This window comes from Lynx rufus, unplaced genomic scaffold (genome assembly GCF_022079265.1).
Source record: "Lynx rufus isolate CCGP_SWC_20201006 ecotype Redwood Valley unplaced genomic scaffold, mLynRuf1.p SCAF_6, whole genome shotgun sequence".
NCBI classification, from domain to species: domain Eukaryota; kingdom Metazoa; phylum Chordata; class Mammalia; order Carnivora; family Felidae; genus Lynx; species Lynx rufus.
Window position 1 is genome coordinate 23184644 of NW_025814878.1, and position 16967 is coordinate 23201610.

A 16967-nucleotide genomic window follows, 5' to 3' on the forward strand; every position below is an offset into this window, starting at 1 on the left:
ATAAGCATATTACATACAATTTAAATTTAGTAAGAAGAGAATATGCCATCCATAGCAACAAGTCTTTTTGAATAAACACCTTACATAATTTGTTTATTCACTCAACAAATATTTGTCAAGCCCTTACTATGTGCAAAGCATTGTTCTAAGCATTAGAATTAGCAGTGAACAAAATAGAGTTTCTTTTTTTGTGAGCTTATATTTCACTAATATAAGATGAGAATTGGGGGACCTGGGTGTCTCAGTCAGTTAAGTGACCGACTCTTGATTTAGGCTCAGGTCATGATCTCACGGTTCGTGAGTTCGAGCCCTGAATCAAGCTCTTCCTCCTCGCTGACAGAGTCCGCTTGGGATTCTCTCTCTCCCCCCCTCTCTCTCTGTCCCTCCTGCGTGCATGCGGTCTCTCTGTCTCTCTCTCTCTAAATAAATAAATAAACTTAAAAAATTATAAAAAAATAAAAGTAAATTTAATTTACATTAGTTCCAACAAGATAATAGATAGTGATACAACATCCAAATGATAGTGATAAGCTCCAAATCAGTCAGACAGTCTGAGCTTGGCATCAGAGGATGTGCACACATGATACTGTCATTTGGCTTTTAATTTTTTCTACCAAAGTTATTTTAATGTTTTTTTTTGTTTGTATAGCTTTTCTAACAGTATACTATTTTGTTGATACTTTGCACATATTTTTCAGCCTCATTTAAAATTCCACTCCACAATTTAAGGAATGGAATTTAGAATTTCTTAATACTTCAGCCCAAGTTTTCATTCTTCATATGTAATTTAAATTGTCCCTAAGTCACCTCAAGTCACCTGTTTCTATCCTTTATGCCATTAATATCACCAGTTAATGGTTACCAGTGCTTCCTATCATTTAAAGGAGCATAAGTGTTTCCTTCTCTTAAATCTTCTCTGTTTAAGACACTTAAAAGATATCGGTGGTGAGAGCCATTACACCGCTCAAAATACTCCAAGAGAACATTCCTGTCATGAGACTATGGTGACACGTCTTATTATTAATTTCCATATAGTGGGTGTTTCTTACTTATCCCGCTATTAATGTTTGATGAAATTCATCCATTGTATTACCCTGTTAGTCATTTCCAAACAGCTGAAATAAAACCCCAGTGCTTTATATTATTTTCAAAATCTCTGGAGGCACGACTGGCATTTACAGGTTCAGCTAATGGGAATTTTAAAAATAAGAAAGTTAAACTCTTCACAAAGATTGCTTTGAAGTTCCAGTTAATAACTGCCACTTAAAATAATTGACTCTGAAGAATTGTAAGATTCTGAGAAGTCATGAGTCACTGAAGAAAAACTAAGTTGTGCCCTCAGATAGCTTTCGTGTTAGGAGTTTTTGGTTATATTATGATTCTTTCAAAACAGGCTACCCATATTTGGCAATTCTGAACTAAGAGAACATCTGATTGACTAGAAAATGCTCACCTTTCGATATATGAATCAACTCTCATCTTTTAAGAGATGTCCCTCTGAGGTGTTATAATTTATTTGCCTGTGACTTTTTACATAGGTATTGAGACACTTTGGCATCAAGAGTACTGTTGACACTTTGGGAACCTAATATTACCCCTTAAAGAATAATTATTGCTATAATCAAGAGGCATGAGTGTGATAGAGGAAACACTTAACGAAAAGAGGTCCTTTGAAAGAAGGAACTTTGTTTCTTTTCCACTGTGGGAGCTAAGCCATTAGAAGGGTATCTGGCACACAGTAGGTTCTCCGTAAATACTCACTTGGCGAGTAGACAAATGCAAAAGGGTGTCCCAGCAGCCTTAGTGTATAGACCATAAACAAGGTTTATATATACGGCATGGCACATAGAACACTTTCAATAAACATTAGCTAATTTTACAGTTACAATTACAGATTTTGTACTGAGAGTGGCTTGAGATCCGGGACTTTCCATTTAACAAATTTGACACAGAGTTAAGCCCTGGGACCAGTACATGTTGTTTTTGTGAAGCATGTTGAAAAGAAGTTTTGATCTAAGGTATAGGAGGTTGGGTTAAAGGTGTTGATGTGATAGAGAATTCATTTCTTTTTCTTTCTTTTTTAAAAATATTTTTTTAATGTTTATTTTTGAGAGAGAGAGAAAGAACAAGCAAGGGAGGGGCGGAGAGAGAGAGGGGGACCCAGAATCTGAGGTAGGCTCCAGGCTCTGAGCTATCAGCACAGAGTCCAACGCGGGGCTCGAACTCACGAGCTGTGAGATCATGACCTGAGCCGAAGTCAGGCGCCAACAGACTGAGCCTCCCAGGCGCCCCCCCCTTTTTTTAATATTTATTTTTGAGAGAGAATGAGGGGGGAGGAGGGGCAGAGAAAGAGACAGAGGATCTGAAGACGGCTCCATGCTGACAGCAGAGAGCCTGATATGGGGCTCGAAACCATGAACCGTGAGATAGTAACCTGAGCTGAAGTCAGACACTTAACTGACTGAGCCACCCAGGTGTCCCAAGAGTGCATTTTCACTGTATACCCAGGAATAACTGGTCATGTTTTTGTTTTAATATTAGCAAGAAGCAACCACTTGCTAGGCAAGATACAAAGGAGAGAAAACGTGTTTTTCTTTACTCAAAAGCCTTCAGTGATTCTCCACTTTATTTTTTACAGAGTAAATGACAAATTGCTATTTGAGATAGTCTCTGTTCTTGTTCTAACCAATCCTTATCATGCAGTAAAAGTTTCAGACTAGTTTAAAAATTGTTTTTAATGTTTATTTATGAGAGAGAGAGAGAGAGAGAGAGAGAGAGAGAGAGAATGAGTCAGGGAGGAGCAGAGAGAGAGGGGAACAGGGGATCCAAAGCAGGTCTGCACTGGCAGCCTGAGGTGGGGCTCAAACTCATGAATCGTGAGATCATGACCTGAGCTGAAGTCCGATGCTTAACCAACTGAGCCATGCAGGTGTCCCTCAGACCAGTTTTAACATCAATTCTTATTGTTTTCCCTCCAACCCTGCTACTCCCTCCCTTCACCACTAAGAGTTCACTCTAGGACCTAAGGGCACTCACCCTTTGAATAAACTCAGCATTGTCCCGCCCCTGATCTTTATTTTGAATGCACTTAAAAAAAACTCCACTTACAAAAATCCAATCATTGTCCAAGTGTCAACGTCAATCTCTTCATGAGGTCTTTCCCTAGAATCTCCAGTCATCTTTTCATTGGAATTTCCTTGGCACCTGTCAATTGATCTGGTGTTTATCTGAGTTGTGTACAAGTATTTCTCAAGATATATATTTTTTCATCCTGTATCTCTTATACTCATAGCCTGGCACACGGTAGTTGCTCAATAAATAGAATTGTTTGATCTAATTTATATTTTCTTCTTTACAGAAGAAGAGATTTGTTCCAGGTCTTCCAAGGAGATTTTTGGGACAGATTTTTAGCTTTCTGGTCTTTACCAGAATTGTCTCCAAAATAGAAAATAGAGCTAATGTGGTAAGGCACAAAAATGAAAGAATGAGAAAAGAATAAGAAAAGAGGTGGGAGATTTTCCTTCCTCACATGGCAAGGATTGTCAAAAAATAGTGAGTGAACGAGGGATTGTCAAAAAATAGTGAGTATGGGGCTAATAATTATGCTAAGGTAAGTACGTCCTACTTGACTAATTTCTTGGCAACTTGGGAAAAAAGGTGCTAAAAGTCTGTCCATTGCCGTGGGAACCTGAGCCAATGGGGAAAGAAGGGCAAGAAGGGAACATTGCCCAGCCTCTGCCTAGAAAAGCCATAGCTACAACCACAACTGTCTTCACGCAATGAATTGCTTCCTCTGGATGGTAGTGGGGTGGGTGTGCAGGACAGAGCCACTGAAAGAGGTAAAACTTGTGTTCGTGGATAAACATTCCTTACAGATTATATTACCCACGCGGCACAAATAAGCACAGGAGAGAAGAGTCTCCAACATGAGGTTATCTCTTCGTTTTGCAGTTTTGTATCTCAGGGGGACGTGAGGGTGTGGCGTAGAGCAGGAATCGCGATGGGCTTTTCTATAATGGCCCACAATGTGAGAAAAAGAGAAAGCAATGGCATATGCTTAGCCAACCAAGGTGGGGCTAGGCCACCATGTTGTTGCGGGAAATTTCTCTTTTGGTGGTACCACAGCTGTGGTACTTCTGATGATGAATACTGGTGGCCAGGTGGAGCACAGAACTAGCACTCTGGGTGACAGTTACATGACCATCAGAGGGTTGTCCATTGCCCTGTCTCTTTGACTCCCCATCTTGTGTCCTACTTCACAGAGAAACTAGAATCATTAGGCAGGAAATTCCTTCCTTCTCTGATACAAAACCTACAAAACTTCCTACTCTGCAGCCATTCTTTTCTTCTTTCTGCCTGTTCTATTACAAGAGCTGCTTCCTTTTCTAAGGCCAGTCCCCCTCCCACCTTTTCAGGACACTTTACTTTTAGTTATGACTTTTCTGTCCTATATAGCCCATTTCTCTTTCTCAACTAGATCTTTCTCACCATAATTTCAGCACGCTTAAATGTCTTGCAAAAAAATAAACCACAAAAGCCTTCCCTACTCCAGATTTCTAGCTACTGTTTTCTCTCTACCACTTTATTTACAATCATACTTTGGAAAGAGATGTGTCTGGTAATGTAGAGGGGGCTCAATAAAGATGTGTTGAAAGAATGAGTAAGTGAAAGAATGGGAAACTGAAAAGGGGAATAAATCATGCTCTTCCTCAACATACGTCAAATGCATTGCACTGTTACGTATTTCATACTCTTCCAAGTCCTTCTACATATGGTCATAGAGAAATGGAAATACCAATACCAGAACTAACAACAGTCCACATTTATTGAGAATTTATACTGTGATGGGCACTGTGCTAGCACTTCAGGCACACAGTGCTGTTTAAACATGAATTAGAACTTTGATTTCATGCTCTGTGGAATAAATTTCAGTTTTAATGACAAGCCATTATTGTGAAGTACCATACATAGCTTTGATAAATACCTAACTTCATAATTTTCAGTTATTTTTCTAAGGTGGAAGTAATATAATGTTTCCTGGCCTATGGCTATAGCTTCATCATCTGCATGTTTTTTTGTCTATTTATTTATTTTGAGAGAGAGAGAGAGAGTGCAAGGGGCAGAGAGAGAGGGAGACAGAGAATCCCAAGCAGGCTCTGTTCTGTTAGCACAGAGCCCAATGCGGGCTCAATCTTAGAAGCCGTGAGATCATGACCTAAGCCGCAACACAGAGTCCGTCACTTAACCTACTGAGCCACCCAGGCGCCCCTTCATTTTCTGCATCTTAATATTACTTTATTTAGAAAAAAAATTCAATTTCAGATTGACATTGCTTTTTCTTTTTCATAAAATCCCATTCATTCTGATGATAAGAGGAATACTTGCTCATGGTAAAAAAAAGATAGAAAAACAGGAAGACAGGAAGAAGGAAATAATATTCATCTAGAAACAATACTTGTTAAAATTTTGGTGCTTTAAAAAAATGTAGCTGAGATCTTTGTTTAAGATCTACAGTACCCTGCTTCTTTTTACTTAATGTATTCTAGACATTTTGAGAAACTTTCTTTTGATGATGCACAGTTTGCGTGACAGGAAATAACCAACTCCCCCTTGAGAGAAATTAAAGTAACCGGTGGCAGCCTCAAATCTGACTTTGTCACAATAGTGATTCCATTTCCTTCTTCTTTGGGGACAGCTGACAAGTGTCCTCCATTGTCATCACCACACCCTTCTCTTTCTTACCAAAGAATACAAGGTCGGGTGATAAAATGAGTAATTTGTCACTTGGCACCTTCTACCAGAGCAGTTGGAATACATAGTTGAAATTAGTTACATGTATGATTATATATTTTCTCATTAGGTTATAGAAATATTTGTTCAATGATATTGAAGCATTTTTATGCCAAAAAGGAGAGTCTCAATGTACTATAAAAAGAAAATAATTATTATAATATAAGGAAAACATTTAATATGAGTAATTATATATATGACACATAAAAGGAATATCTTGCATACATGTATTGCCTTTAAACATTAAAATTCATATATAAAGATGAATTATAGTCCACATGGTTAAGAGCTTGTGCTCTTCTGGTATTGGATTTTTTGGGGTGTGAATTTTGGCTTACAAGTTCTTTCTTGTTTTTATTTAAAAAGTTTTTAAAATGTTTATTCATTTTTGAGAGAGAGCGAGAGAGAGCATGAATGGAGGAGAAGCAGAGAGAGAGGGAGACACAGAGTCCAAGGCAGGCTCTAGGCTCTGGGCTGTTAGCACAGAGTTCGATGTGGGGCTCAAACTCACAAACTGTGAGATCATGACCTGAAGCTGAAGTCGGTCACTTAACCAACTGAGCCACCCAGGTGCCCCGGCTTGCAAATTATTTTTTAGGTGAGTTATTTCTTTTCTTTGGGCCTCATTTTCCTCATCTTAAATAGTAGTCCCTACTTCATAGGGATCTTGTGGGATTAAATGCACCACCATGCGCAAAGCAGTATCTGGAACCTAAGAGCTCCACACATATTAGCTATTATTGTTATTATTGTTTGATATAACATGTGTATGACATAACTGACCTATGTCAGTGGTTCCCTAATACTCACAGAAAGGTCCAGAGCCAGGCTTGCTACATCAAGTAGCCTCAGGAAGTTTTGTAATATACTCTCCAGAGACTCAAGTTCAATGAGTTTTCAGTTACAGTGTGATGGATGCTTTCTTGGAGATGCGGTGGGAGCACAGAGGAGGGACTGAGTAATTAGTCCTCTGGGAAGGTTGAAGCAGGTTTCACAAAGGTCATAATGGTGGGAGAGGGGTGAATAAATACTTCTTAGGAGAAGAGGTGGCTGGGGAGGGGTGCACTCAGTAGAGGAGGAAGGTACATCCAAAGTTCAACTACATCTACTGAGGACTTATTACAAGCAAGATGGACTGCTGGACACACTGATCTCATTTACCTCTCTAGTGAGGCTGGTGTTACAATCTCCTTCCATAAATGTGAACTGTAAGCAGTGTGTGCATTTTTCCCACACTCACAAAAGAAGTAGGATTCAAATCCAGGTCTGACTTCAAAGCTCTTTGTCTTTCTGCCAACTTCCTCCATTAACTGGGGTCAGGGTGTGCACTTAGCAGGGGTAATGCAGTGTGCATGGGGCTCTGGGTGGGGTCATCATGGTGGACCAGGTTGGGTGAGAAGGACCTCTGCTGTTTCTGGTGTTTGCAGCTGCCCTCCTGGGCTTCCAGGCCTTTGGAGACCTATAGCCTTGGGGGCTTTGCCTAAGAAGGCTCTCCACCTGGTCTCATGGGTCCTGTATCTGGGATTAAGCACTTCCTATCTTAAAGCTCTTGTGGTGGCTGTGGTTGGGTGCAGTGGCCACCACCATCTTCCTTGGGGACTTTCCTTGGTAAATGCTGCCACTTTCCTTTGGCACTGGTTCTACTGCCCTCTCTTAGGTTACTTATGAGTGATAAACCACCCAGGTGCCCCAAGGCAATTTGGTTTGCTAGTTAGAGAGAAAATGATCTTCTTGATCTTGTATTAACCCAGTGATCTCAAGTTGGAAACACAAAAAGATTCTAAGGATGGAACACCCTATTTTTTCATATGTAGAGTTAAATATGGACTATGGCAAGTCATTTAAATCTTCTCAAACTTTAAAGGTACGATAGAAATGAGAGGACACAACCCCTCCTTTTATTTATTAATGAAGTCACAAGAGGTAGGCTGTGCTTCCGTCTGGGTAGGAGGCTGAATTTAATTTTATTTAACAAACAACTCATTCTGGCTCAGTGACTCATAGGATAACTTCAGTCAAAAGAAACTTAATTTACTCCTGCTTCCCTATTTTACTGTCTCCAGAAATCCAAAGAACCCACTATACCAGAAATACTCTGAGTGGATCAGGGTTTTACTCAAGGAAGTGCTGCAGTAGAAAATGGCCATTTCTCTGTGCTACATTCCAGGGAGTTAACAAACCTGCTGGGCTCTGACATAAGCAAACACGTTTGTACCATAACAGAATCCATGATGTGGGGTAAGATGGTGTGTGAATCATGTTTACATAGTTTCTCACAGAGGAAAATAAATTGCTGGTGAGACGTCCTTGTGGGTTTTATTATCGATAATCTTATGCTTTGCTAAATCAAGCTTATTATAAACTAGAATCATAGGAACCCTTGAACAAAGTAGCTGTTGTTGACCCTTGAACAAAGATACCTGTTCTGGCCATACGACTCATGGATGATTGTAATACCCAAGGAATACAATGGAATTTCCAAAACAGGCCTTTCTGACCTGTACTGTGCTCCCTTATTAACTAACAGCTCTCTCTTGGACTTGACTTCTGCAAAAAACCTGTCCCTGAGCTCACTATCTTTCCCTAACTCACCCTCCAACTTTCTTCACTGTTGATCTCATCTCCAATTCTTCAGATGGCCAGAACAACGCCAGGATCTCCCAGCATTCAGTATCATCAAGTTTTATCTCCTTTTCTCCACATCATCTCTGGATTTATACCTTCTCTCTACTTCCATTGTAGTCTGCTGCCTGATCACGTTTCTCTTGATTTAGTGAGTCTGCCCCTCCTACATATGAGTGTTAGTTAATTTTCTTAAGCACTATTTTATGGCATCTATGTTTTTCTCAAAATTCTCTAGTGACCCTCTTTGTTTAATGAGTCAAGTTCAAGTTCTTTATCTTGGCATTCCAAGCCTTTCGTTTTCTCTCTAGTCAACATACTTTACTACTTTCTGGACCTTCTCCTACTTAATGACTTAATGTCTCCCATATGTCAGCTCAGTCTCACTTTTAGGCAATTCCTTCACAAGACAACACTCTATCTTATCTTTCAGAATTCAGCACAAGACCATAAAGCCTTCTTTTCCTGCTCAGAGCACTTCAGTAATCTCTGCCTTCTTTGGTCTCTGATTTATTGTTTTTGTCAGTTATTTTAGAACTAGACCATTTATGCTCTTGTAAGGTCCTTGGTTTAATGTGTGTTTGTCTTGCCTGTGTAATGAGATTGTTAGGTCTTCGAGGGTAAAGGAATCTCTAAAAGTTTCCTTTTGAGCAGTCAGAATCCCCAGCCGAGGTATAGGATGTGGTAGGTGCCCCCTGCTACCCCAGTCCTTGTTGACCTGAAAGGAATTGTTGAGGTATCAGTATTTGGTGTCTCTGGCAGACTCCAGTCTCATTGCTGTCTGGGACAAGAGCTATCCCAACCCCGGGGTTACTGGTGTGGCTCAGCGCACCTTGGCCTCATGGCCTGCTTGGCAGACAGTGGATATTCTATTTATTGAATGAATGAATGGCAACCCAGAGGGAATACTGGCCTCCCTGAGCTCCCTGATTCAATTTTCTACTTTTTATCGCTCATCTAAAAAATAATGAATCGATTAAACAGTGTCAGCCAGGTTAACAAAAGGCAATGGCTGTTTTCAGTCCTAGCTTTAGAAGGTGAAAACTGTTGGGGTGCCTGGGTGGCTCAGTCATTTCAGCGGCCAACTCTTGGTTTTGGCTCAGGTCATGATCTCGTGGTTTGTGAGTTCAAGCCCTGCATGGGGCTCCGTGCTGACAGTGCAGAGCCTGCTTGGGATTCTCTCTCTCTTTCTCTCTCTCTCTGCCCCTCCTCTGCTCATGCACCCTCTCTCTCAAAATAAATAAATAAACTTAAAAAAAAAAGAAGGTGAAAACTGTTTCTTTTTCATTATGGTTTTCCCCAGAGAGTCAGATATATTGAGTGATCTCTCCTGACTTCTTCGGCTTCTACTTGAATACCTCATCTTCCAATAAAATTTATATCTAGTTGAGTAGAGTTGTGGACGACTCTTTCTTGGTTCCTTAGGTCTTGAAGCACATTTCAGAATGGCTCTAAAAGTGTGCAGCCCTCCTCACTTCATTGTTGCTTTAGTCCTGTTCATGTTTTCATTCCTTCAGATCGCCTTCTATAATTCCCCAAGACTGAGTTAATTGCTCCCATCCCCAACTTCCCCGAAGTTAATCCTGTTTTCCTCTGAATCCTGTATACGCATACATGTTTCTCATTTTATGTATGCTTTTATTATACATGCATGTGTTATTAAATGTATCCTATCACATCAAAATGTACAGGCTTACGTCTCTATAAAGTTCTCAGAGACAGGGGCTCTGTCTCATTTTATCTTTATATCTCCAGGACCTGGCTCACGGTCTACCCTAGGAGGTGCTCCATCGATGGTCACTGGTGAATAGTGACAGGGAATGGGTGAAACAGGACAACGTCAATTCTGTCTTCTGCAATGCAGTCATTTCAGTGGCTAACTATCCTGTTGGTCTGGTACTTCTGTATGTGAAATGCTGGGGAGCTTGGAGCATGGAGCACGATCCAGGTGAGTCAGAAAGGAGCTGCAACCACAATCAACGTCTTGTCTTTCTTCTACAGGAAGAAAAATGTTGAACTTTGAAGTTGTGGAGTGTTACCTGGCACTCAGGAGAAGTCTAAGCTAGTCCCAGCTGGCATCTCTGTTCTCTATTGTGGGCCATGGGGCTGCGCGCCTGGATTTTGGGGAGAATGGGAAATCATCTTCTCAATATGATTTCTTTTAAATCACCCCATAACATTTTTTAAAGTGTATTTTGTATTTCATTTTCTCTTTCCTTTTTTCTTTTTTTTATTGAAATTTAATTGGCATGTAACATTGTGTAAGCTTAAGTGTACAAGGTGTTTGATTTGATACATTTATATATTGCAATATGATTACTACTGTGTTAGCTAACATCTCTATTAGGTCATATAATTATCATTTAATTTTCATGGTGAGAATAATTAGGATGTAGTGTCTTAACAACTCTGAAGTTGATAATACAGTTGCCTGTAATCACTGTGTTGTACATGGTATTTCCAGGACTTATTTATCGACGAGTTGCAAGTTTGTGCCCTTAAACACCTCACCCTGTAACATTTTAATTTAGGTTCTTTACACTTATGTGGTTCTCACAGGTAACGTTAAGAATCACCTTTAAGGGGCGCCTGGGTGGCGCAGTCGGTTAAACGTCCGACTTCAGCCAGGTCACGATCTCGCGCTCCGTGAGTTCGAGCCCCGCGTCAGGCTCTGGGCTGATGGCTCAGAGCCTGGAGCCTGTTTCCGATTCTGTGTCTCCCTCTCTCTCTGCCCCTCCCCCGTTCATGCTCTGTCTCTCTCTGTCCCAAAAATAAATAAACGTTGAAAAAAAAAATAAAAAAAAAAAAAAAAAGAATCACCTTTAAGAAGATTACTAAAAGGCTATCACCATCCACTAGGAATTCTTTCTTAGAAAACTGAGTTTATAAGCAAATTGTCCCTCTTTAAGATGGGGACATCACTTAAGCACTAGATGGTTTGTAACATGCAGGGTGGCTTTTGGTTGACAGCTCTTCTGTGAATGTACTTTATATTTTTGCATGGTGTAACGTTTTAGATGGCAGCTTTTAAAAAAAGCATTTGAGTCTCTGGGTCACTTGTTCTCCATAAAAATATACAACATTTTTAAGACAGCGTTTCTGTCTTAATATAAAATTATATATGTATATATTATGTATATTATATATTTATATATCATAAATATATAGTATTTATTAGTTCGATCAAAAGTAATGGGTAAAGGAAAATCTTTTTGTAGCTCTGCTAAAATTACCTCATGCTTGTGCAGCGATAATGGCCCCGCCTGGAGAGGCGGATCTGGAGGAATAGAACTTTAAAGATCACGATTAGCAAATTAACCAACAGGAAAAGCCAAATAGCCAATTAACCTACTACTGCAAAGTCCTGTGGCTCGTCTGGGGCTCCAGGCTCTCTGTGGCAGCTGAGTTTGCTGCCCTGAAACTTGCAGCTAAAGCTGCCTTATTCCTTCAAGCTCCACAGTCACTGGGAATGTTTGCTTTGTATGTCACTTCCTTTGCTGAGCGAGTGTGGAAATCACATTGTGTTGCTCTGAAATGGTTGCCATGGGAACATCTCCACCTAGTCATTATCTACTCAGCCTACTGATTATATTAAACCAGGAGACAGAGATGTACAAGGGGAGCTGTAACCACCTGTTCTGCAGAAAATTGTGATTGCTTCTGCGACATTCGCCTCTGAGGCCACACGTTTCTCTGAACACTCCTCTCTCCATTTTCTCTTCTCTTGTTTCCCTCCACACAGAGTTAGTAAATGACATAAATCTATAGGAAATTGGCATTGGGATAATAATCAAGCCTTTGCTTTCCCATTCTTCCGGCCCTCTTTCAGGTCTCTGTTTTAGTATCTCAGGTAGAATAAAAATAATCGTCACCCTTTCCTCTCACTCTCTTCTGCCCACCCCCACCCCCCATGCTTAGGTGTAAAGATAATCTTCTTTAAAGGTCTATGATTCCTGTGGCCTATGCAATGAAGCCACGTTTTTCTGCTACTTATCCAGAGAAATTTCTCAAAGTTCATATAAATGCCTGTTTTCTAAATTGTATAAAATATAAATAGTAAATAATACTGTCTGTCAACAGGTAACTTTATCTTACCTATTCTCAATCAAGACATGCATGGATCTGCGTGTATCTCTTATGAGGAGGATTTTCTGATCTTTATTCCTGGATTGAAAGTGACATTTAAGAGGTGTTGTCTTGAAGTAACTTTTTTTTTGTAGAAAAACTATAAAATTCATTGACTTTGTAATTTGTCGTCTAAACCAGAATACTTAGGGAGTGGGAAATGGCATTATTAATAAGTATGCCTGGAAAACAGGTACAAATTTGACTATGCCAGGCAAACTAGGTGTATATTGTCATCTTATATGTAGAATGTAGAATGTAGACAAGTTCATAGGTGTGGTAGTCCCATGTCTTCAAAAACTATGGGAAAGGGGCACCTCTTACAGAAGAATGTTTGTGCAGATAGAAATTATAATTGTGGAATTTAAATGCTGAACCAGCAAGAAAGTTCTCTGTTTATATTTCTGTCGCATGTAAATTAAGCCAATGTGAATCCATCCTTGAAAGTAAACTGATGGCACTGGGGATTGAAAAGAAAAAAATGACATGAACAAAGGAAAACAGACCAGGCTGAATGCACCTATGGAGATGTCATAAACCCTTTCAATTTTGTTTAAAAATCTAATTTAAGAGTTAGTAAATTTTTTCTGTAAAGGACCATATAGTAAATATTTTTGGCTTTGTGGGCCATATGGTCTCTGTGGATAAAAGTAGCTGTCAATGATATATAAATGAATGAGCATGGCTATGTTCCAATAAAATCTTATTTACAAAACAGGCATGGGGGCTTATGGGTGGCCCAGTCGGTTAAGCATCTAACTTTGGCTCAGGTCATGATCTTGAGGTCCATAAGTTGGAGCCCTGTGTCGGTCTCTGTGCTGACAGCTGAGAGCCTGGAGCCTGCTTCCCTCTCTCTCTACCCCTCTCCCACTTGTGCTCTGTCTCTCTCTCTCTCTCTCTCTCTCTCAAAAATAAATAAACATCATATCTATCTATCTATCTATCTCTATCTCTATATCTATCTGTCACAAAATAGGCATGGACGGGAGCACAGGTATACTGCATTGGTTGTCATTGGCCCAGTCTCATTCTGGTTAACTGTTTTAATATCTGTAAACTTTATTCTGAAAAAAGGAAAGTTATTTTATTTATGTTATGCTATTTTATTTTCTTAAGTTTATTTATTTATTTTGAGAGAGAGAGAAAGTGAGCTTGAGCTGGGGAGGGGCAGAGAGAGGGAGAGAGAGAGTCCCAAGCAGGCTTTGTGCTGTTAGCCCAGAGCCTCACACCAGGCTTGATCCCATGAACCAGGCTCAATCCTGTGAGATCATGACCTGAGCTGAAATCAAGAGTGGACGCTTAACCAACTGAGCCACCGGGGTGCCCCCAGGAAAGTTATTTTAGATATTAATTCTGATGTTTTCTGTTCTGCTATGGCAGGTTGGGGCTGTGCCTGATGGGGCCAGTGGAGAAGTGCAATGGGCCTTACTAGTAATGTATATTTTTGTTACACATGTTCCAGCCATTCAAGACATATGTTGAAGAGAGTGGTAGAAGGTAACCCCCCAGGGACACTCTGGACAGGGGGTGGCAGCCATGTGGGTTTCACTAAGCATTTTAGAAGAAAGGCTGTAGGGATGAGACACAGGGTATAGAGGTTATGGTGCTTTGGTTTTTCCTATAAATTGTCTTTTTAAGCAAGTCCAAGAGTAGGTTCTACCTTGGGAGAGAGAGCAAAACTGCAAGCACCTGAAGAAAATAATCTTTGGTCTCTGCCTGTACTTGGAAAAAAAATGACTCAAAATTAAGGTAAATGATACAAAAAAAAATCACTTTAAACTAGTCTTGTACTTACTGTGTAGAATTGGAATCAGTTGGTAAAAATAAGAGTTTTAGCAAAAGGTCCCAAAATGTATCTTTGGGGTTTATTTTTAAATTTTTATAGAAGTATATTTAAAATGTTTCCCTCTAGGCAGAAAGCACACACTAACAACTCAGGCAGGCAAACCCCAACAGGAACATGAATGACATTAAAGAGAACTAAATAGGCTCTATATAAAGTAGTAGGAGCTATGACATGTGTATTACATCTTACGTGACTGTACATAACACAGATAGAACATACCTGGTTCTACCTGGCGACAAGTTACTTTAATTGCCGACTGAAGTAGGAAATTGTGGAGAATGACTGCAGTAATGTTATTGATTCAATTTTCAACTCAGTAACTGGGTATGCCAGGCATTTGACAAAAGAATAGACAGTGCCACAAATAAGGAAGAATCTCAGAGGGCTTCAGTCCTATCTGAGCTGTCAAGAAAAATATAGGGGATGACTGACATTTATAATTATTTAATACAGTCTTTTTGAGGGCATCCTTTGATCTAGTTGGACAGATATTCAGGATCTTGTAGTCTGTTTAGGGAACTGTTCTACACATTTAGGAAAAAAAAAGTGAGTCCACTAGAAAGCAAAATACAATGAAAGTAAGTTGATATCGCCTTAGCATGTTTTATTGCTAAAGAGACATGAGTGAAGGAGTTATCCACAGTGCAGTGCTGAGCAGAGGAGAAAGGGAATTTCAGAATGGATGGCCAACACTATCACTTAATGTGTGGAGGGTCCTGAGCAACATACGGGGTGAAATGGGGGTGGAGGGAAGATAGCATCCCAGGCCAGGGGAAGGAGGCTGGGGGTCAGTCCAGACACTAGGAAGTTTCTGGAGGACCTTCAGAAGAGGGATGACAGGATGGCACCTGCTTGTATGTGATTTGTTATATAGTGAATAATATAGTAGTGAAATATTATCTGCATTGGTTTTCTGTTTAAAATTTTTATACATTTTTTTTCAGTTTTTTTTAATGTTCTGAAAGTAAAACAGATTATAAAAAAAAACAACCTAAATCCAAGTGTTGCAAGGACCTATGATGTATATAGGGAAATTATTCCTTAATCCCACTTGCAAAGATAAATGCTCTTAGCTGATGTTGCTTATTGACATTGGGATAATTTAGAAACAGATTATATCATTTGGAACCTTGGAATTATTATAAAGAGAAGTATCTCCTATTTTTCCTAATTTGTTCATGCCTTATATTCGAAAACATGACATAACATCTCACCTAATATTGAAAGAGACTTTTTTGGTTATTTTCTCCATCTCACACTTCGTATGTGAAGCCATTGGAGAGTCCTGATCTCTTTGAGACAGTGAATTAACTGGACCCTCTGCTCATCCCCATCTTCCTTGGTGGAACCATATGCCTGGGAACTGGAAGTCAGTACAATCTAGATATTGTCAAAAGGGGTAACTTCCATGAGTAGCTGGACCAGCCTAATCAGGGTCATAAGAAAAGCTGAGATACCATTTGAGCTCCCCATAGTCTGTATCCAATATTACATTGGGTTAGCAAATCAACTGTGTCTTCGAAAATGCATTTTTTTGGGGGGGGCTGGGTTGGGGAGGTTATCTCTAGTATGGAAAGGTTACTCCAAGTCTCTGTGTCCCAGAAAGAGCTGAGAAAACGGATATTTCACATTGCTATGGAAGTTTAATAAGCTAGGAGAAATACAAGCATCTCTATTCACTATTGACCTTTTGAGGATCCAAGGATAGCAAGTTTTGACTTCTCCTAGTAATTTTTAGGGGTCGAGGTAAATCAAATTACCTTTCTGCTGAACTTGTTTATGCCAAAGGAAAGTAATACTCTGTGGGTGCAACCCAGAACTTTGAAATTTATCGATGGGAAGTGGTATGAGAACCAAACACTGAAAACCTTGGAGCAAACTGTGAAATTTATCCACTTTCTCCCCCCACCGCCCCCACCCCCAAGTCCAAAGTGCAGGATGATTGCAATAGAAGGCATGCTATCAGGCAGGGTGACTGGTCACTGGTTTGGGTTTCCAGAGGAATTTGAAATTAACAGAATTATGAACCAGAGGTTGAGCAAAACTCCAAATAAGGAGTAATATATGAAGGGGAAAGATAGAAAGAAATGACTTTCCGAGGTAGTTCTAATGGAAGAAGCAGCAAGTGCACACTACAAGGGCTCAGCCATGGTGTAGAGCTTTATGAGGAATGCAAGAACAGATCTCAGAGACTTGAGACAAAGAAGGGAGAATTAGACAATGGATAGTTACTAAGGGCCATATGTGAGTAGGTTTCCCTGTGGGGTTTTAACAATAAAATAGAATCTCATCTGGTCTAGTTCTGGATGAAGGTGGAAAGAATGTGCTGGATGATGAAAGGAATAAGTTTCCCTGTATAGGGCTTCATGGTTTTTAAGACTTACATTCTGAAAGCTGAAATGATCTCATTTGATTCTCACTAAAGCTCTGGGAGGTAGGGCAGTGCCAGAATCACTTCACTAGGGAGGAAATCTAAAGACAAAGGGTTAAGTTCCATTTGGGAGGGGAGACATGGAGGAAGGAAGGCAGACCTCTGAGGGTTTTGAAGTTCAGAGGGAAGTGAGATTTTTTTTTTTTTTTTAAG

The 16967-nt window shown here is 39.9% G+C and overlaps 1 protein-coding gene across 1 annotated transcript in view; it reads right to left on the reverse strand.

Moving 5' to 3' along the window:
• Positions 1-16967, reverse strand: part of PDE7B (phosphodiesterase 7B) — a 141394-nt gene that overhangs the window by 60619 nt on the left and 63808 nt on the right. The window lies entirely within an intron of this gene.